At 39.3% G+C, this 23,306-nt stretch overlaps 1 pseudogene; it reads right to left on the bottom strand.

Annotated features, from left to right (window-relative positions):
- Positions 1-4,542: 4,542 nt before the first annotated feature.
- LOC104859104 overlaps positions 4,543-23,306 on the bottom strand; it is a 34,517-nt pseudogene continuing 15,753 nt past the window's right edge.

Raw genomic sequence — 23,306 nt, 5'->3', positions numbered from 1 at the left:
GTGTACACATCTGCCTTCTCACTTGGAATTACTTCGTGGGGAAGCCAGGCGTGCTAAAAAGCAGACTCCCAGGGCCTCCGTACTACCTCACGTTAACTACAACTGCAAGGTGTTGTCAAAAATAAGATTAATGTTTACATTTTAAGAAATTTCATATAATAAAAGGCACATTAGCATTGATACCCCTCAAAATCCTCCACCTTACTTCAAATAGACTGATCCTGTTATTCTCTCAAGATATTTATCTTCTGCACAACAAAGGAAACCATCGGGAGTTAAGAGACATCCTACAGAATGCAAAAAAAAAAAAAAAAAAAAAAAAAAAAAAAAAAAAAAAAAAAAAAAAAAAAAAAAAAAAAAAAAAAAAAAAAAAAAAAAAAAAAAAAAAAAAAAAAAAAAAAAAAAAAAAAAAAACAAAAACCTTCTCTTCCTTCAATTAAGGAAACTAATATCTAGAATTATATAAAGAACTAAAAAATTAGCCCCCCCCCCCGAATTTCAAGACTCAGTCAAGAACTGGGCATCTGAAGGTGGGGAATTTAGCACAGTGGTCTCGCACCTGCCTGGCAAGCATGAAGCCCTGAGTTTGATCCCTGGTACAGGGCTGAGGGTGGGGAGTGGGGGTCCAATGGGGCATCTGAAAAAAACAGACACTTCTCAAATAAAGAAATACGAGTGGCCACAAGTGCAGGAAAAAATGTTCAACACTGCTGACCATTCAAGAAATAGAAATGAAAACAACACTGAGACTCCATCTCACTTCAGAAAGAATGGCCATAATCAAGAAATCAAACAGTAACAAATGTTGGCAAGGCTGAGGTGAAAAAGCAGCCCTTCTTCCTTGCTGGGGGGTTTGTAAACTGGTATAACAACTGTGGAAATCAGTATGGAGAGTCCTCAAAAATTTAAAAATAGGAATTCCATTTGACCTAAGTATTCCTTGTAGTTATCTTTCTGAAAGAGCTAAAAACATCATATTTACAGCGGTACATGTGTTTATAGCAGCAGAATGCACAATAGCTGAATCTTGGAATCAGCCTATATGTTCACCAACAGATGAATAGATTTTAAGATGCAGTATTTATACACAATGGAGTACTATTCTGCATAAAGAAGAATAAACGAGTCATTTGTAGGAAAATAGATGGACCTTGAGACTATAATATTAAGTGAAATAAATCACACACAAGCTTAAATATCCCATGATTTTGCTTATATGAAAAACTTAATATATAAATAAAGAGCAAAATAAAAAGTAGACAATTGGAAAAAAGAGAAAGGGAAAAGTTATTGTAATCTAGTATGGCCAGTGTATCTAAAGGTGTACCTTGCTTAGGTCTAATTGTCATATGTATTTTATGTGGGTTTTGGCCTGTTCATCTGGCTGTTAGTCTGTGTTTATGATAACATAATGAAGAATTATTAATAAATCTGATGTTGGCAAGGAAAAGATTTTTTAAATGTGGTTGGAGAGGAAGGGAACAAAAAGAATTGAGACGTATTGTGTACATGTACCGTTTTCCCCTAGCGAATGCAATCATTACATACTGCAAACATATACTAATAAAAATTTTAAAAAGAAAGCCTTTGGGACTTCCTTCTATCCAGAATGAAGATGTGGAATGGTCATTCCTCTGTCACTGGATTCCACTCAATGGCTCTATGTCAATGGCTTTATCTAATCGGCCAAACAGCACTGCCTGAATCCACTGTGCTGTCTGATTCCACTCCCAGCCTATCTGGAAGTCCCATGGGGCCTATGCTGTGCTGCCAGTTCCCCACGGAGCACTTCCTTCTCCTTCCCCTCAGGAGGAAGGGCACTCTCACCCTATCCTGCAGTTCTGGCTGTCATGAGATTCTGTAAGTGCCTTTATACAGCTTTTGATTGGAGAATTGAGGTAATTTACACTGAGAGTTATTACTGAGAGGTATCGGCTTAGTCCTGTCATTTCCCCTTTTTGTGTTCCTGTTTTCTGATCTTCCCCGCCCTCCACTTTGTTCATCCCACCAAGGTATATTAATTCTTTTTTACTTACTGGCATTGGTGGCTTCACCATCTCTCTTTAGAATATCCTTCAGAATTTTTTGTAATGCTGGTCTGGTGGTCATGAATTTCCTGAGGTGTTCCTAGTCATAGAATTGCCTTATTTCCCCATCAAATTTTTAAGGAAAGTTTAGCAGTATGCATAAGTTGGGGTCGGAAGTTATCTTTTAGGGCCTTCTTGGCCTTTAAGGCTTATGTTGATATAATTTTCTGTAATTCTAATAGGCTTACTTTTATAGGTGATTCATTGCCTTTCTCTAATAGATTTTAAGATTTTGTCCCTGTGATGAACTTCTAGTCCTTTGAATATAATGTGAGACAGAGAGCTTCTTTTTGGTTGTGGCTACTTGAGTTTTTATATGCTTCATTTATCTGTATGTTTATTTCTATATTTGGAAAGTTTTCTGCCATTATTTCTGTGAATGGTTTTTTTTAATGTCATTTATGTTCTCTGCTGATTTTTCATTTACTTCAGTGAGTCCAAGTAGGCTTCTCTATGTCATCTACCAGCTGTTGGATCCATTTTTTATGTTTTCTTGTTGCTTTTAAGGTGTGTTTGAGTAGTTGGTCTTTGAAATCATCATTATCATCTGGTTCTGAAATTCCATCCTCGGGTTTGTCACTTTTGCAGTCCATACTTTCAGTATACTTTTTAATCTCCTGGACTTCTGATTGAAACTTTTCAGGGACTCCAATTCTTTGTGGAACCAGTCACTTATGTTTTATATCATTTTCTTTAGCTCATCTAGCTTTTTTTTTTTTTTAGTGTCTTCTGAAAGCTCCTGCATAATTTTGGTTATTACTTCAATTATTTGTTCATACCTTCTGTGATCCCATTGAGTACTCTTCTATCTGTTTTCTAACCTCCTGGGTTATCCTGTTGAGGAATTCAGGTGTGTGGCTTATGCTCTTCTTCCCCTTGATGCCCCATGGGTTGGCTTTGAGGGAGCTGAGAGCTTTGGGAGATGTTTTGTTTCTTTGTCTTCTCATGTTTCTACCATTTTGTTTGGTTGATTTGTACTAAGTTTGTGGATGTTATAGTGTATAGGCTTTGTTGCTAGTTCAGTGATCTCTTTAGACACTTTCCAGTGATGTACTTTGGGCATGGCTAACTATAGTCCTTTGTCTTAACCCCAAGATCTGACCACCTTGATTAATTTGGGAAGGGAGGGTGCAGTGTAATTAACCAAATACTGAGTTCTTTGAGAATATATTCTAGTACTGTTAATGTCACAAATCTAATCTGAGTATTAGCTTATAGAAAAATAACAATTATACAATCTGGTAATATTAAGCAAATCAGCTACAGTAGTATGGCCCAAGACAAATTTGATATTAATATACCATAAAAACCAATGAGGTACCACCCTTAATCCTGGAGAAGAAATCCACAATTAACATGTGAACACTGACAACCTATTATTGACTTATACTGAATATGTACTAAATGCTGTATTCTGCTAATGGTAGAAAATATTTCAACAATAATTTTATGGTTAACTATTGAAATATTAATAAAGCTTCATGTTTTTACTATTAAAGGTACAACATTTGAAAATGGAGGAATGCAAGAGGAAAAATTTGAAACTTAAAACTCCATGATATGAAAAGGAGAGCAAATGAGTACAAAGGATTCTTTTTGGGGATTAGAGGAATGATTATAGAAACAGGTAACGATGATAGCAAAAACTGATAAGAAATAGAAGCCATAAAAATAGAGATAAAAAGAAATTACACAGGAACTAAAAGTAAGAGTAAAAATTAAAAGGGAGAAAAGGAAAAAAGAAAAAGGAAAAAGAAAAAGAAAAGAAGAAGAAAAAGAGATAAGAAGCTAGAAAAGAGAAAAGGAAAAAATAAAGAAAAGAAGAAGAAAAAGAGATAAGAAGCACAGAAGAAGGACAAAGGAATATTCCCTAAGCCCCAACAAGCTGATGAAGAAAGGAGAAAAGGAAAGAAGACAAAAGCAAAAACAAAACAACAACAACAACAACAAAACTTACACATAAAAAACAAAAACTAAATTTCTCTTTGATTTGAAATGTGTGGTTTTTATCTGTGATCTACAATCTCAGGGCAATGTCTAAGTCAAGATATGTCCCTGCTCACTCTGGAAGATAAAGAAGGCACTCAGACTCCAGGTCCATTCTGGATGCAGTGGGATTATGGCAGGAGTACAAATGCCATGGCTTTTAAATCCAGAGCAATTCAGGCTGAGCCTGGCTTCTGACCACACAGACAGAGCCTGGGGGTCTCTTACCATCCTGACCATAGTTGCTTGAGCACAACTGTCTCCCGTGGCTGTCTCTCACACAGTCACGGTGCAAACATAGCCCTGGGAGCCCTAAAGTGAAGCTATCCTGCAGCTGCCTTCAGTCCCATGGTTGAACAAACAACCCTCCCCAGAATGATTTCTGACCAAGCGCTCTCTCCAGGAATATGGCAGGCACTTGGACTGGTATGGTCAAAATCCAGGTATCAGGGTCACAGGAGGAGTAATCCTACCAGCTGCTCTTACCAGATAATAGTGGGAAGAGCTCAACAGTGTACACATAGGAGGTGGTAAAGCTGGAAGACGTGGTAAACTTTCCCACCACAGCCAGGACAGTGACCACCACAGGCTGATCTGGGGGAGGATGCGGCTCAGCCACACAGAGAGTAGATGACCCCCCTCCTTGTGCACCTAGGCCCCTCACCCCTTCTGTACCCAAGCCTTAAGGAGCCCTTAGTCCTGACATGGGAGCAACAGCCATTGGGCTATGCCCTGGCTTGGGCAGGTGGGGATGCATGGTAAATAGTGATCCTGGTACCTGAAGGGCTGAAGATAGTCATGATACAATATGAGGCCACCCAGAATCAGAGTCCCAGACTGGCTCCACTTGCAGCCCAACTTCTCCATCATGAAGATGCTGGAAAGGCGGGATGGGATTTCAACTTCTCCAAATACCAGTTGTGTCAGGTAGGTGTCCAGGCCAAATTCCCCCACTTGAAAGCTTAGGTCATAGTACCCAAGACAGTCCACAACCTACAGAGGGTCCAAGGGTCCATATCACTGCTGAGCATTCAACACTGTTGCACCCAAAGAATGTGGCTGCCTTGGTCAGCATCACATCAGAGGACACTGGCACCATGATGGAGAGAACTCTGTGTCTTGAGAACCACTGTCCCACCATAGCACTTAGATACATAAGGAAAGAGAACTCTTTGGCTTTGTCCATGGGGAGACCATGGGGCCAGGCTACTCACCAGACACAGATGAGAATCAGGGCCACCTTCCGAAGGTGAAGGTTTTTAAAAAGATCTAAGGTATTTCCCAAAGTCCCTATCTCCTCTGGATCCAGCTAGAAAGAGATGCAGAGTGAGGAGTCCAAGGAAGGTCTGAATGGAACAGCTCAGGGACAGGGCTGACCATGGGCCTGCTGCAGGTACCTAGCTCAGCTACTCTGTGGAGAGCCATGCTTATTGACCAAGGCTGCCTTCTGAACTAATTGTTTGGCCCTCTCCATCTTCCCCTGGATGAGGAGGCACCATGCAGATTCTGGCAGAATCGTGCAAGCCAGGAATGGCTGTCACCTAAGGGTCCAGGGTCCCGTGGAACCATCCCAGCCAATCCAGGGAACACTGAGCCCCACGCCAACCCCTAACAGTCTCCCTGTCCACAGCAGCCTCTGCCTACACAGGAGGTAATCACGAAGGTGAGGGCTGCACCACATTCTGACAATAGAGCTGACCAAGTACCACTTGCTCCTGGCAAGTGTTTGCTCACCAGAAGAAGAGCAGGAAGATAGAAGCAGAGCCAGCGATCTGAAATAAGCTCCAGTTTTGGACACCATAGGCAAGTCCAGCAATCATCATCTGCTCAAAGGCAATGGTGACCTGGGTCAGGGCTATGGCATGAGTCCTCCATGAGGGTCCAACCCACTCAAACTATGGGAACAGAGAGGCTCAGGATGGGCCACCCCTGCCCTCTCACTCTCAGTAGCCCCTTAGATGATATCATGGTAGTTTGGGACCTCAGTCCCGTACATTTGCAGGGCTATAACAACTTCATGTGCAGGTTGCCTAACTGGGTCCCCAAGGGAAATTTAGAGGCCATAAGCAGTCTAGGCCTCAGAGCCCCACCCAATAATTGAAGGCCTCAGGGCCCATATACTCACTCAGGGCAACTGTGCTTCACATACTTCCAGCACCAGCACTAGCCACAGCAAAGCACAGGAACACATAGAGCTCCAAGCTGGGTACAAAAGCCATGGTCAGGCCCACGATGGCCATCAGAAGTAGCTGCAGCAGGATACAGGCTCTTTGGCCAATTCGGAGGTAACAAACGAGCAGCTGTTTGCAAGCAGGAGCATTCCTGGGGAAGAAGCCAGGAAGACCCAGGTGGGCCTGCCTGGGCTCTGTGTACAGCAGAAAACATGGCCCTTCCCTGGGAGTCCCATTTGAGGGTGGAGGAACAGAGCCTTGTCCTGAATACCAGTGTGAGGTGAACGGAGGCAAGGTGGGCCTGCACCAAAGGATGATAGGTAAGTGGCAAGCTGGTCAGCATACTGAGGGGCCCGAAAATAACGGCCCCAGCAAGGAATCCAACTGTGAACACTGACTGTGAGGACTGCTTCAGGTACTTCCAATCACAAACCAGGTTGAACTGAGACAGAGACAGATGTGAGTCAAGGGGCACTGAGGCCATGTCTTTCCCCATATCTTAATGTTCATGGCTCCTGAACTGCCTGCCATGGTCCCCAAGCTCCATTAAAAACTCAGTGGACACAAGCAACCTAAGTATGTACAGCAATGTTCAGTCTCTCTCTGACATCACACAATCTGCTAGCCTAATATATTGGCAGATCAGTATGGGCTCACTCTGCTTTCCTTTCAGTGACATCAGTCTATGTGAAGTCCCTTTTTTGGCAGGTGCTGTAAGAAAAAGCAACACCATGTGTGAGTCATTGTGAAGGGAAAGTGTGGGTGGCAGCATTCCAGGACTGAGGTGTGTGTGCTTGGGAGGACACATCCCGCTAGGAAGCCATTGCGTGTACTGTTTGAAAAACAACTACTGAAATGTGTTGCTTGATCTTAACTACTGGACACAGAATTGTTCACCATTTTCTCATGACTCAGTGTAACACTGATGACAAGCTAAGAACGTAATGTTTGGGAACTCTGATGGACTAGTAATGGCTATTTCTTGGACTCAAAGGACCTCCCCCACAGCCTAGGCTCCCTAGGACAACTTGGTACTCCCAAGTCTGCCACCAGGCTGCAAAATCCCCAATAGCCACCACACAAGGCAGTCTGAATCCAAATGAGCATCCATACAGACCTTTTGGTTAGGACAGATGAACATACACATGGGAGAAAAGGGAGACAGACAGACAGACAGACAGACAAAGACACAGAAAGAAAGAGTTTGCATCTGGACAAATCATGCCAACGCCTCTGGAGACTCACGGTCTACCTGACCACCAGCCTGGGAAACCAAGTGGACACAATATGCAGGTCGTTGTAGCCCTGAACATTTCCAGATTGTGTGCACATGTGAGAAGCATGCTGACCCATGCTGCTGGGTCATGGGACCTTAGAAGATTTTGCACCCCTTGCACAGAGCCCCAGCCCACCTCCACATGATGTGAGGGAGCCTCTCCTTCTGACTGTCCATCCTGTCACATGACCTCTCCTTCCAATTCACCACCACATGGATGTTCGCTGCATGCAGTGTTCTGTGCTGAGCACTTGCCATGCACCATTTCCTGTAATTCTCTCCACTGTTCTTGATGTTGTAGTTCCCTAAGAGGGGACAGGTACATAGCCATTGCTCACTCCCACCCTGGGATGACAGCCACTGGAAGTAAGACATCTCTACATTACACAGGAAATGAAACTCACTGAAGGCTAAGTGAATTTTTAGGTGAATATAGGAACTAAAGCCTACACCCAGCTCTAGTCAGTCAGCATCAGTTCAACGACACAGGGCAACAAATTACCAACCCAGAAATCACCACTGAACTCACACTTGCGTTCTGAAGCACAACTTTTAAGGAATTTTAGATGTGTCAAATAGTTAACTGCCCCTGAGAATGAAGCAAGGCAGGACAGAAGACTGTTCTACCCTTCTTCGCTTTTATAGTTTGTTTTTTATCTAGAAACTACAGAATGCCCTTGTAATAAGATACCACATAATACAAATAAAAATAAAGGTCAGCTTCTACTAAATGTGAATCAGAATTTAGCTGTCTTGGTTTCTCATTTTCATCTGGTATACATAATGTTTCCAGATGGGATTAAAGAAATTCATATGTATAATGGCCTTATCTATGGGACTCTTTAAATCACGCACCCATGGCCAATAGCAGCATTCACTACCTCTCTGCATTTCCTACCCTGTATATCATGAACTACTCATTCACCTGAACACTAATCATCCAGTGTGTGCAAGCACTGACTGAGGCTTGTACAGGTGTCAGTGTGCCCCAGCTCATGTGGTACTGTCATCTTGGTACCAAGGTGAAAAGAGCTCTAAATTGGCATACCCATAATCACCTGCCCTGCCCCTGACAACCATATTGGATGGTCTGTCCAGGGCCTGCCATGGTGGCCTGCAGAATTCCACTCTCACTTAGAACATATGCTACCTCCTTACCTGTCTCTACCCCAAGATTTTCAATGGCTACCTTTAGACTCTAGGATGTTGGTCTAATTGTGGCTTCTAATTACCTGTCAAAAGTTGACTGTTTAGCTATCCTATTTGCAAACAAAATGGATTTCAAACAAAAAGTAATTAAGAGAGACAAAGAAGGTCACTAAATCCTTGTAAAGGGAACAATCCAAGAGGAAGAGATGACAATTATAAATATATATGCACCAAATACTAGTGCACACAACTATATAAAACAAATATTAACAGGCATGGAAAATCAAATACACACTAATACGATAGTAGTGAGGGACCTCAATATCCCACTGTCACAAATAGCCATAAGAACCAGATAAAAAACTCAATAATTAAAATTATTGAACCAAAGTTTTGAATGAATGGACTTGATAGATATCTACATAGTGTTCCACCCCACAAAATCAGAATACACATTCTTTTAAGCTGCACATAGATCACTGTCCAAAATAGACCACAGGCTAGCTCGTGGAACATGCTTAAATAAATGCAAAATAATTGAAGTTATACCCTGCATATTCTCAGCCCACAGCACAATGAAATTAGAGATCAATAGCAAAAGAAGCCTCAAGAACTCCATAAACCCATGAAAACTGAATAACAGCCTCCTGAAAAACTGATGGGTCACAGAAGAAATTAGACAGTTTCTATGATCTAATGATAATGTCAGTACAGCATACTGGAATTTATGGGACACAGTGAAAGCAGTCCTATGAGGGAAATTCATAGCAGAGAATACTCAGATTAGGAAAACAGAGGAATCTCAAATAAACTCTCTGGGGACTTCGCTCAGTGATTCCGCCATCTGCCTTGAAAGCAAAAGGTCCTAAATTCGATCCCCAGTACAAAAAGAAAAAAAAGTGAAACTCAAATAAACAACCTAATGCTGAACCTCAAACTCCTAGAAAAAGAACAAAACAAACCCAGAGCTCAAAGAAGGGAGGAAATTATAAAGATCAGAGCAGAAATCAATGCAATGGAAGCTAAGAGAATGATAAAAAGCATAATTGAAGCAAAGAGTTGGTTCTACGAAAGAATACATAATATTGACAAATGCTTAGCCAATCTTATCAAAGAAAAACAAAGAAAAGGCCCAGATCCATGCAATTAGGGATGAAAATGGTGAAATTACAACAGACCCAACAGAAATCCAGAGGATCATCAGTATGTACTTTGAGAAGATAGAAATAAGATACTTTAATAAGATAGAAAACACAGAAGAATTAGACAGATTTTTAGATACACATGAATTATCAAAGTTGAACCAAGAATATATAAAAATTCTAAACAACCCAATATCAGTCAATGCAATTGAAAACATAATTTAAAACTTACCAATAAAGAAAAGCCCTAGTCCTAATGGCTTCACTGCTGAATTCTGCTAGACATTTATAGAAGAACTATTGCTCCTACTGTTTAAACTTTTCAGTGAAACTGAAAGCAATACTCCTCAATTCATTCCTGGAAGCAAGAATCACTTTGATCCCAAAAGCAAAGAAAGACCCAACCAAAAAAGAGAACTATAGGCCAATCTCACTAATGAATATAGATGCAGAAATCTTCAATAAGATACTGGTAAACAGAATGCAGATCATTAAGATCATACACCCTGACCAAGTGGGATTCATCAAGCAATGCAGGGATGGTTCAACATAGACAAATCAATAAATGTAATATACTATATTAATAGAGCCAAGGGCAAAAACCATATGATCATCTCAATAGATGCACAAAAAGCATTTAATGAATTTCAACACCCATTCGTGATTTAAAAAAAAATCCTACAGAGAATTGGAATAGATGGTCTCTATCTCAATTTGATAAAAGCCATCTATGAAAAACCAATAGCCAACATCACATTAAATGGCCAAAAACAAATCTTTCATGCTAAAATCAGGAAAAAGAGAAGGATATTTACTATAACCACTTCTGTTCAATATAGTTTTGGAAACACTAACCACAGCAATTAGACAAAAGAAGGAAATAAAAGGAATCAAGATAGGAAATTAAAAAATAAAATTGTCACTATTTGCAGATGACATGATATTCTATATAGAAGACTCTAAGAACTTTATCAAAAGCCTTCTACACTTAATAGCCAAATTCTTTACAGTAGCTGGATACAAGGTCATCACTCAAAAATCAATTGGCTTTCTGTAAACAAACAACAGACTCACTGAGAGGGAAATTGGGGAAATAATCATTTCACAATAGCACCCCCCCAAAAAATGAAATAACTAAGAATAAATCTAAAGAAGGAAGTAAAATGTACAACAGACTCACTGAGAGGGAAATTGGGGAAATAATCATTTCACAATAGCACCCCCCCAAAAATGAAATAACTAAGAATAAATCTAAAGAAGGAAGTAAAATACCTCTACTCTGAAAACTACATCACTCTGAAAAAAAGAGATTGAAGAGGATGTCAGAAAATGGAAAGACATCCCTTGTTCCTGGGTAGGAAGAGCCAATATAGTGAAAATGGCCATACCTCCAAAACAGCTATATAAATTCATTGCAATCCCAATTGAAATCCCGACAGCATACTTCACAGAATTAGAGAACTAATCCAAAAATCCATTTGTAACATGAAGAGACCTAGAATAACGAAAGAAATTCTAGGAAATAAAGACAAGGGGCGGGTATCACAATCCCCAACTTGAAACTATACTACAAAGCCATTGTGATGAAAACAGCATGGTACTGGCAAAGAAACAGACCTGAGGATCAATGGAAGAGATTAGAAGATAGACGCAGAAACAACTCCAGACATATTTATCTACCTCATCTTTGAAAAAGAGCTAAACACCTTCAATGGAGGAAAGTTAGCCTCTTTAATAAATGGTACTGGAAACATTGGGTTTCAACTTGCCAAAGATTAAAACTAGACCTATATCTCTCACCATGCACTAAACTAAAATCAAAATGGAACAAAAATCTAAATATCAAAACAGAGCCACTAAACCTGCTAAAATATAGATAAGGTAGAACTTTTGAAGATATTGCATAGGAAAAGACTTCATGAACAAAACTTCAGTAGCACGGGAGCTAACACAAAGAATCAACAACCGGAATCTCATCTTATTACAAAGCTTCTGCACTGCAAAAGAAATGACCAACAATGTGAAGAAACAACCCACAATGTGGGAAAAAAATTTACAAGCTGTTCCTCAGACATAGGTCTATTATAAGGAATATATATTAAAAAAAAAAACTTTAAAAAATCAGACCTCCCAAATTGACAGACTCAATTCAAAAATGGGCATCTGAAATGAAAAGACATTTCTCAGATGAAGAAGTACAAACAACAAATCTAATCATTAAAAAATGTTCAAGGGCCAGGGATTTAGCTCAGTAGTTCTGCAGCCTGCCTCGCAAGCACAATGTCCTGAGTTCAATCCTGGTACCAAGAAAAAAAAATGCTCAATGTCACTGGTCATTTAAGAGATGCAAATGAAAACAAACCTGAGATTTCACCTCATTCAAGGAATAATGGCTTTCAACCAATATATCAACCAATAAGTCAACCAATAACAAATATTGGTGGGGTTGTGGCAAAAAAGGAACACTTCTCCACTGTTGGTGGGAGAGTAGACTGCCGCAGACACTATGGAAATCAGTATATTGATTCCTCAAAAAACTAGGATTAGAGGTCCCATTTGACCCAGCTATTCCCCTACTGAATATCTTTCCCAAAGAATTAAAAGCATCATACTACAGCAATATATGTGCACACATGTTTATATCAGCACAGTTTGTAATAGCTAAATCTTGGAAACAGCCCAAATATCCCTCTACTGGTGACTGGATAAAGAAGATGTGCGGTTTCTTAAAAATAAAATGGAGTACTATTCAGCCATAAAGAATGATCGACACTCATAGGTAAATGGATGCATGTTGAGACCATACTTTTAAGTGAAATAAATAGGACACACGTGTAAATACTGAGTAGTTTCTCTGGTGTGAGAAACTAAAAGTTTAAATGAGGACCAAAATGTATAATAGATAATTTGAAATAAGAAGAAAAGGACCAGTGGGGAAAGGGAAGTGGGTGGTAGGGTAGGGGGAAGGAAAGAAGGGTAAGAAAAAATATGAAAAAAGAAGAAAAAAACAAAGTATTTTGTAAATAGGGAGAGGTGGAGGGGTGGACATGAGGGAAAGGGACTGGGACATAAAGAAGAACCAATATATAGCATAAAAAGATACAAATTCCCAATGATAAATGTGGTCATAATGTATACCTACAATGTACCAATAAACTTAATTTTTTTTAGTTGGCTCTTTCCATTTCTTCTGTTATATCAGCATTTGTCACATCTGCTAGACATTTTCATACCTTCAGCCTCTATCAATGGCTTCTCCCTCCCTCCCATTCTTACCTCTCCTTCAGTCCCAGGAAAGAGCATTCTTGGTGCTAGTGATTGTCTACTTCCCTTGCTGTTGAGGGGACAGAAAGACAAAAACAGGAACATATTTTCCTTTGACCAAGGGCAGGCACCAAGGATATGTTGTACCTATAGTTTGAAAGCAGAAGCAGATCTCACAGCAAGGGAATTGTGCTCTGGAAATGAACTTGGGATTATCACTGGTGCAGGACAGAGAATACCTAAGAGGTGGATTCCTATGCCACAGTACTGACAGAGTGGAGCTGGAGGGAGTATGAGAGGGCAGGTAAGATCCATGCCCCACCACAGGCAGCACAGACTAGTTTGCTGACTGAAACATCAGACCAGACCTGAACACCCTGGTGGAGAAACTGAGGTCTGTATCTTTAAAGTAGATACAACATGATTTCAGCAATGTAGGCAACTTGTTTTTCTGCAAGCAACAATGCTATTGGTATAATTTGTCTTCTGATATCAAACACAATGAACAAATCTCCATCTGATCATGTGCTTTTCTTAATATCTAGGTGTTCATAGGATTGGGAGAGAGTCATGAAAGTGGCTGGGACAATTCTCCTTTCTAGGAACGGCTACCTATGTGACTCTTATTGGAAGGAAATTCATTTGCCATTTGCTGATTCATTTCTAAAGCCTTCCCCTAATAAATGAAGAAAGGCATTACATCTTTTGAAATATACCGGATGCATTGAGTTCACTGTTTAAAACAGTTGCTTCCTGCGGGTTACTTGTCTTGTAATGCTTAGTGAAGATTTTCAGCCTAGTGTGTGACAAGATGCTGCTGGAACCAGGCTGATGTCCTGAGGGAGAGAAAGGATGAAGGGCAGAGCTAGACAACAGATCTACAGGGCAATTCCATCCTGTTTCAGGCCCAGAGGATGCAGGCTGCCCCACTAAGGAACTGGCAGGGGTGGTGTGGGAAGAAGACCTGCCGGTTTGGGACCCAGCAGTCGGCTTCTACAGGAGAAACCCTACGGTGGCCAGCTAGGGCTCTTGAATGTTTTAGAAATCGTGGAATGAGTCTTACACAGATCCTTTACAAGTGTTAAAGGGATTTGATCAGCTTATTTTGGGTGCAGCTTCTAATTTTTAAAAATATTTAGTAGTGTTTTCCCCTTTCCCACATTTTAATTCTCATGGATTTATTAGTGTTGAATGAATGCTTTCTTTAGTATTAGCTTTTGCATATGCATGGTTTTCAACTGTATGAAACAGCTGGGCATGCTGATGCATACCCATATACTCAGAATTCCCAGAACCAGAGGCAGAAGGATCCCAAATTTAGCCCAGTCTGGGCAACTCAGCAAGACACTGTCTCAAAATAAGAAATTGGCTGGGGATGAGGGTCAGTGTGAAGGGCCTGTTTCAATCTGAGACGGAGGTGGGGGGGGCAGTGAGGAGGAAATGAAGAAAGAAGAAGAAATACTAAAGAGAAAGGTGTATTAACAATCAACAAAGAAAGGTCTCAAATACTTGAAAATGACCTATCCAGTTCCTACACACCAACCCTGCCCTATTCCACATACGAGGTTGCCTACTGCTCCCACACACCACCTGCATCGAACCCCCAGGCCTTTCTTTGGTTGTTCTCTGTCCACAAAAGGCTTTCCTCTTCTTCATCAACATTTTTTGGGAATCTTGTATGTCCAGCTCAAATATCACACCCTTTAGGAAGATGCGTACTTATTCCCTCTACAGAAGCAGCAAATTCTCAGAGACCACCCAACTTTATTTCTAAACAAGCAGCCTAGAGCAGTGGTGTCCTCAGATATGGGCAATAGGCTGTCCCCTCCTCTGGCTATTCCCATCCTAATACTTTTCCTTGGGCTTTAACAGAATGGAATTGTATGAGCATTCCAGCACAGTCTAGAAATGATGGCTTGGCAAGGCTCAGAATAATGTGGAAAGTTCTGTTGGGCCAAGGACAATGATCTGTATTCATGGAAAAAAGTTATAAACACATTTGACCATCACAATTTTTGAGGGCTAGCAAAGGCATAACCTACCATCAGGTGATGCTGACTGTTCATTCTGAGTCCAGACAGGGTTGGGCTAGAGTAAGCTGGACTAGATTCAGAGACTTATGTGGTTCCTTGGCTACCTAGCTTCCCTGTATGTTGGAGTGAAAGAAGTGGAGAAGAGGAAGAACATAGGCATGATGTGGAGACTCTTACAGAGGAGTGAGCACAGAGAGGGACCTTGGAACAACAATTCTCAGGCTTACGGAACACATGGTTAAGATTAGAACAGACCTACAATGGCATCAGATGAGCAGAAGCAACAATAGCTTATTCTCAGAGATGTTTGCTCTGGCCATTGTGTTTTTTCTAACCTCCCATAAATTTCCTACTTCATAAACTTGCTTAAACTAGGTTGACATGTATCACATAGTAAACTATCCCATTGCTTTCCTATCCCCTGACCCAAATTCTTACACCAGTGGTGATGAACCTATGACATGGGTGTTTTTATTTTTCTTTTAAGACAAAAGAAGCTAATGTATGAGGGTTTTTTTCTAAACCAAAACATCAACATTTGGATTTAAGTGCAGTGTTTGTACTTTGGACAGCAGCTTGGGCACTCTTCTATAAAAGGTTTTCCATCACTGTGCTATACAAATGTTGCAAATGTTTTCCCTCTGCACCTTTGTTCTCATATCCCTGAGTTACCAATAAATAGTCATGGGGGTTTCAGCTCAGGGCTGTTTTTTTGAGACTTTGGATCAACCCTTCTGGGCCTCTCAGGGCTTGAGCTAAATTGTCACTCCAAGTAATTTTTCATCCTTTACATCACCATGGTCATACACAATGATGAGTGACCCATAATGTGGTCTGTTTTGAAACTCACCATGAAAGATGAAGCATTCTGCTGCAGATCGGGTTGTAAGGCAGGAAACTGAGGTGAAAGACCAGGAGGGAAAAAGTGAAGTAACCTACAGCTACAGTTCAGCATAGAAGATCTAGCTGCCAAAGCCTGGGAAAGGAACGAGGAGGCCTCTTACTCTTCATCCCACATCAGGGACCATATGCGGCCATGCAATAGCATGGCATAGTTCAGTGAGGTCACAGCCTAGGTCTTTCACACAGAAGTTACCACTGTGAAGTTCTAAGTAGGGGCAGAGTTTCTTTACATACTCTTTCTCTTATTTTTGCTTTCATCTCCTCATTTGTGTTACTGTCATGGGGTCACTACAAGTCTCCTAGCTGTCCAATTGCTATGTAAGTGGGGACAGTTCATTTGTTTCTTTTTGCTCTTTTACTTTCATTTCTTCTGCTTTGCCTGTGATATGGCTCAAAGTTCAAGAGACAAAACAATTTAAGCAACATTTACAATGTCTCTTAAAAACATCTGACTGCAAGGCAAAAATTTTTTTAAAGGTAACAAAATTCAAACCAGTAAAGTATGTTCAACTGGGACAGATCATCAGGAAAATTGAAATTCCCTTCAGTATTTTTACAAAGGCTCAACAACACCATGGCTAATTAAAACACCTGCAGCAACTTTCAATTCAACAATTTTTCATTTTCTGGGGTCTTTGAGACTTCCATGGAAACTTTATATAAGCTCTGAGATAAGACCTTATCTCACACGCTTGATGTCAAGAAATTAATTTTAGTGTTATCTATGTGCAATAATTTAAAAAGTCTTTTCATTGGTATTCAAGAGACAAAAATGAAAATGGGACCAACATCCTCTAATAGGGAAAAGGCTCTTATGAGTTAGAAATAAAAACACAGAGCTTCTCAACACTAGCGTACTTTTCTGTGTGTATGGGCACGACTCTTGCAAGAGTATAAATTAAAACCTCATTTTTTTGCTGCCTCCAGTTTGGGTGTAGACAAGTAAATTCACTTCTTTTACAATTGGGGACTCACCCAAGAGTTTCTGTGCCTGATAGAACTAGTCTTGGTGGAGAGGAAGATGCCTCTGACCCTATTTTTGGGATGGCCCTCTCTGCCTGGGTATTCTAGCTCCATGCAGAAGCCACAGAACACCCAAGACTGTTGGTCTAAAGACAGTGAAAGTGAAGCAAGGGGAGATAAAGCAGACATCTGTGGTGACCAACCAAGCTCATGTGTGAGCCAAAATAGAAAATTAGACTACAAATATTGCTTCTTAAATATATAGGAAAGTGGCTTTCAGAGTACACACAAAGCCCAGTTAGAGAAGATTAGGGAAAATCTCAATCCCTGGGACAACCAAAAATAGGAAAAAATATTCTAGGTTTTAGGAAACAAAGATAGGAAAAAAGAAATTCTTCCTGGAGCATTGCCCCAGATGGTCTGCTTAACATAAAATACTGCTTCCTAAATGTAAAAGAGCCCATTGTTACAAATCTGAGCTAACTCATAAATTTATCTTGGCTTTCAGATTAAGTTGATAGTTTTGTTTCATTGATGTGCCTGAAATATTTCTTCTGCTCTGTAAATTCTTTGGCTATTAATACAGGGTTAATTTGTTCTGCTGCTTCATAAAGACAAAGACACAAGGCTAGTTTGAGAGTTGTTGGCAACTAGCCAAATTTACAGTGTAACAACCTAAGAACAAGGAGAAAGAAAAGAAGAAAAGGGCACTTTAAATTTCAAGGGGCAGCTGCTAAGCTTATTATAGAAAGATTATAGTATAGGGGAAAGGAAATAAGGGAAAAGAAAAAAAAGAGAAAATGAAAATAAAGTTTTTGTAAATAGGGAAGGAAGGAGGGGGTTAAGGGAGGGCAGGGGTATGGGGAAAAAATGAGAACTAAGATCTGTCATGTGAAGGTACAAGATCCCAATGATGAATGTAACTGTACTGTATACCTAAAATGTACCAATAAACTCAATGAGAAAAAAAAATTATAGTATATAAAATAAAGAAGAGATTATAAAGAGAGGTATAAGTATAGAGGTTTTTTGTGTTTTGTTTCTGGTATAAGGAACTAACTCAGGAGTTTGTGCTTATAAGGCAAGCCACTGAGCTAAATCCCTGGCCCTATATTTTTAATGGAAGAGGATTTTATATGGTATAGTTTTTGCCCTGCCACAAAAGAAGAAAAAGAAAAATAGTAGCAAAACTAAAAGACTCCAGTACATAGGAAAAAAAGATTTGTTGAGGATGAAGTTTATAGAAAGAAATGTATGTTTAGTTATTTTAAGCTTTGTTCTTGTTGGTTTGATCAAGCCCAAACTGCTTCTATTAAAAGCTTCTGGTTTTGCTGGCCATGGTGGCCTGTAATCCCAGCACTCAGGAGGCTGAGGCAGGAGGATCGCCCCAAGTTCAAGGCCAACCTGGGCTACATAGTGAATTCAGGGCTAGTCTGAAATACAAAACAAGATCCAGTCTCAGAAAAAAAAAAAAAGTCCTGGTTTCTCAAAAAAAGATTAGGAGGGGGCTGGGGATTTAGCTCAGTGGTTCTGCTGCCTGCCTCGAAAGCACAGGACCTGAGTTTGATCCCAGTACCAAAAAAAAAAAGACTATATATATATGAGGCAACACCCCTGAATCTATTTAGTCACTCCTCAGGTCTCGACTTTCCTCTCTAGTCTGTTGCTTTTAGATGAAGGCTCTCTCATTTCTGAGATCAATATTGAACATGAGCTTTTCTGCATGGCTACCAACAATACTTAAACTGTTCAATGACAAAAACCAAGACAACACTGCCTCCTTGAGCAGTAATGACCTGGTCTGTAACATTTATTATTGTTGGTTTCATGTTATATTAAACTTATTTATATTTGTCACATGAACAGGTCTTTGAAAATATAAAGCTAAAGCAACCTCATCATATTAGCGACTTCTAGACTAAGACTATTTATGATGAAAACTAGGGTATATGATCAATTATGAATGTGAGGGTAACTTTAGTCATTGTGGCAATGGGTCCTTTCAGGATAAACACTGACACTAGAAAGACAGCATAATCTTATAGCACAGGTGGCTGGAGAAAGAAGCACATTTTAAAGAAGTCATCATAATAGTTACACAGTACAATTACAATAGAACAATAATGAATCATACAAAAAAAACATGGAATAAACTAACTTCCATTTCTATCCTATCATGGGAATTAGAGCTCATAGGAACCTTGGGACATATATCATCTAATTACCTTCTCTAGTCTACCTGCTGCCGTAGACCCTATGCATCATGGCATACTGAATAAGTTAATAAAACACTTTCCAAAGGAATGCAAACTCTGGTGCTGCTGCAAGATGAAGTATTTTTCACAAGGAAAGGCTCCCCATTTCCCATGCACCATTTTGAATCAGCTGTTCATTTACACTCGTGTGTGGTTCAGTTGATATTACACTTTTGACTGACATGAAAAGCATTTTGAACTAATTGACTTTGATGTATTTCAGAGGCAACAAGCAGCCAGAATTAAGTCTTAGATTTACTGCCCATGTGGAGTCTACCTGGGCCATATTCATTTTTTAGATGACTACTATTTAGTATTAGGTTTTAGAGGTGGGAAGGAGGTAAGATATCACAATTTTAAAAGCATTTATAATATTTCATTCATATTAAAGTGATGTACCACAAAAAGTCACTACCCAAGTGATTTAACTAGACTCTTTTACTTTAGATTCTATATTTAAATGACTCACTAACATGACATAATTAATCATGGCAAAACCCCGTTCAGTTGAATTAGCTCATTACCGCTAGTCCGAGAGGATGGAAAGCACTTATCAGGAGCCTCAGACACAAAGTGAAAGCAAGCTTTAATTAATGCCAGCGAGCCAGTTTGCGTTCACACCCAGGAGCCTGGCCCTGTCCCACACTTGAACAAAGAAGATATACATTCTAGGAGGGGCATTTCAAGTGAGGCAAATTTTGTACACACTCATTGGTTACAGACATTGAATATGAATTAACAAGTGGGTTCAGCCATGGTATTGGCTCATACAGAATACCAGTAAAGTGCTTATTGGGCGATTAAAGGTATGAGATCTGTCTCATTTGCATTCTGGTGAAATGACAAAACTCTTCCGGAGACAAAGACATTCCTCAGATGTGAAAGTTGACTGGGACATGTCCAGGCATGTGAGGCAGGGCAGGTCCAAACATGTTGAACAAAGAAAAATTTCAGATTGGGAGTTTCCTTTAGTAAGTCCAGCTTGAACTATGGGAGCAAAATTTCCCTGCAAAATTCTCTTTCATTAGGAATATAGGATATAGGAAGAGTATATCATCTTCGTTCTATTTTTAATATTAGTTTATGCCTTTGGCTTTAAAGTGTTCAGGAAGACAACAAAAGGAGTTCCTTGAGCGGGGTGGGGTGGCACAACCCTGTAATCCCAGCATTTAAGAGGCTGAAGCAGGAAAATTGCCAGGAGTTAGAGGCCAGCCTGGGATAGATAATGAGGTCAAGACCAGCCTGAATTGCAAGACCTTGTCTAAAAAAACCAAAAAACTAAAAACTGCACAAAATAAAAAGGAGTTCCTCGAGGTAGATGACATCATCCTATTTGTAAAATAGAGTAGCCAGATCATGATTTCTTTAAAAAAACAAGTACCATGTTTTATGTATCTTTGAATTGAAGCATCTAGTGTCTTTAGGAACGTGATAGATGCTCTGAACATTCATTGGATCAGTCAATGAGTGGTACCAAGGGTTCACTCGAAAATAATGTGTATAAAATATCAATTTATGTGACACTGACCCAGTCCTATTTGGGAAACTGAGGAAAGCCCATTTTATATCTAGACTGCTTAGACTCAGTGAATGGTTTTGTTTGGTGTAATTAAAAACAACAGCAGTATTTTGAGGTCAGAAAGTTATATTAATCAAGAACTGACACAACTTATCTTTTGAGGTACATTTTTTTTTAGTTTTAATTGAGTTTATTGGTACATTTTAGGGATACAGTACAGTTACATTCATTGTTGGGATCTTGTATTGATGTACATTTTTTAATCCAAAGGTTTTTTTCTGACCAGAAGAAAATTTCATACAAGTGTCTAGTAAGCAGAAAACATCAATGCAGAGAAATATGTAAGTGACAAATATATTAATTAGTTTTAATCAGTTCAGAATGCATACAAACATTAATATATCATATTGTGTTTCGTCAATATCGAGTTATTTTTGTCAGTTAAAAATAAAATTTGAAAAAGACACATTAGGGCTTTGTATAAAATATGAATGGTCACCTTCATGAGTGAAACTGTCCCTTACATCAAGCACTGAAATAGAATTAATTAAATAGGCATAAAGGCTCATTCTCTCATGGGTGGCTTATCTTTTTTTAAAAAATCTCTGACATATGTTAAAGAGATCTATTTAAAACTCATTCTTGAGAGAAGTCTTTCTCAAAAAGCATTCTCTATTTCCAATATAAAAAATTTCCAGGGCATGATGGCACACATCTGTAGTCTCAGCACATAGTAAGCTGAGGCAGGAGGATCACTGTGAGTTCAAGTCCAGCCTGGGATACATAGTGAGACCCTTTCTCAAAACTAAACAAAACATTTCCAAATTGTTTATTAACCTCCTTATTTTCCAATAGTGACTGAAATCTCAAAAATTTTGGAATTTGTATACATTTGAATACTTTCTATATTGTGTTTATGCTTTCATGTGGCTATTCAGACATTTACAAAACTTCTTATCTGGTGTGAAAAACTACAAGTATAAATAAGGCTCAAACTGTATAATTGATAAAGTGAAATAGGAAGAAAAGGGTTAAAGGTGCAGGGGAAGTGGGAAAGGTAGGAAAAAGGAAAGAAGGGAAAAGAAAAATATGAGAAAAGAAAAAAATGGAAACAAAGTCTTTGTAAATAGGGAAGGGTGGAGGGGATGAAGGGAGGGCAGGAGAATGGGGAAAAATAAGAACAAAGATGCATCATATAAAGGTACAAGATCCCAATGGTGAATGTAACTGTACTGTATACCTAAAAAGTACCAATAAATTTAATGAAAAAAACTTTTTAAAAAATTATTTTAGATAAAATGTATGGACACTTTGTAACCCAGTTTATGTCTGATTGACATAATGGTTTTTTTCTATACCTGATTAAGAGGGAAATGGTGAACCATTGATTCCTAACTAGCACCTCTTATAGGAAATGAACATTTTGCCATTTGCAAATCTAGAAAATACCCAGGGTAGACCCCAAAACTCTTGGTTGGAAACACCCTCACCTGGGCCACCCATAGTACAGAAGTTTGGGGCTGACTTGTAATTGTCCTGCTTCTTCCCTTTAGATTTTGGAGTAAGAACTAGAAAAGCTCATAATTGTTAAGCAAATATCCATGTCATCTTTAATAAAGATTTTATATCAAACTTCACTTTGAATTACAAATTGAAAAAAGAAAAATATTTTTCAACATTTAAATAATCAAGGAATATTGGACAGTCATGGTCAAATAACTCTAGTAGGGTTTACATTTGTGCTTTTTTTGGCCCATAGTGTACTTTGTTAGGGATTACCAGCTCCCCACTTTATAAGTATAGCTGGTGCTCCCAGCACCTCACTAGGAAGTCACAGGCCCAAAGGAACCATCTCAACCATCACCACATCCCTGTTAGTTCAGTGAGGGGACAAATTAGTAGAATTCAACTAGCAGTTATTCAGTGAATCAGCATGGATTACTTTCAAGTTTCCTGGATATAGAGTTATTAAAACAATGACTTTTCAACACAAACCCTTAGGTAAGGAGAGCCTGGAGTGAGATATTTCAAGTACTAAAAGAAAATAACCTCCAACCTAGACTGATGTATCCTGCAAAACTTTCTTTCAAAATGGATGGGGAAATAAGATACTTCCATGACAAAGAACACCTGAGAAACTGCATGAATACCAAACCAGCACTACAAGGAATTCTAAACAATATCCTAGAAAAAGACAATGAAGGTAACAACACAATGAGGCCCAACAGAGCAAATCAAATAGGTAAGGTAAGAAACTAAAAGCAGAAGGTGAAAAAAATATGACAATAAGTTGGTATATATCACTTATAACCATCAATATCAATGGTCGCAACTCACCAATCAAGAGAAATAGACTGGCAGAATGGATTAAGAAACAAAATCCAATAATATATTGTATACAAGAAACACACCTAGTGCAAAAAGAAGCCCATAGACTGAAAGTGAAAGTATGGAAAACAATTCTTCATGCAACAGGAGCCCAGAAAAAAGTAGGAGTAGCAATCTTATTCGCAGATAAAATAAATTTCAAACCTAACTGATTAAAAGACAAAGAAGGC

Source organism: Fukomys damarensis, unplaced genomic scaffold, assembly GCF_012274545.1.
Source record: "Fukomys damarensis isolate Sample0158 unplaced genomic scaffold, DMR_v1.0_HiC HiC_scaffold_24, whole genome shotgun sequence".
Taxonomy (NCBI): domain Eukaryota; kingdom Metazoa; phylum Chordata; class Mammalia; order Rodentia; family Bathyergidae; genus Fukomys; species Fukomys damarensis.
Note: the sequence above shows the minus strand (reverse complement) of the source record. Positions and strands in the feature narration are given on the sequence as shown.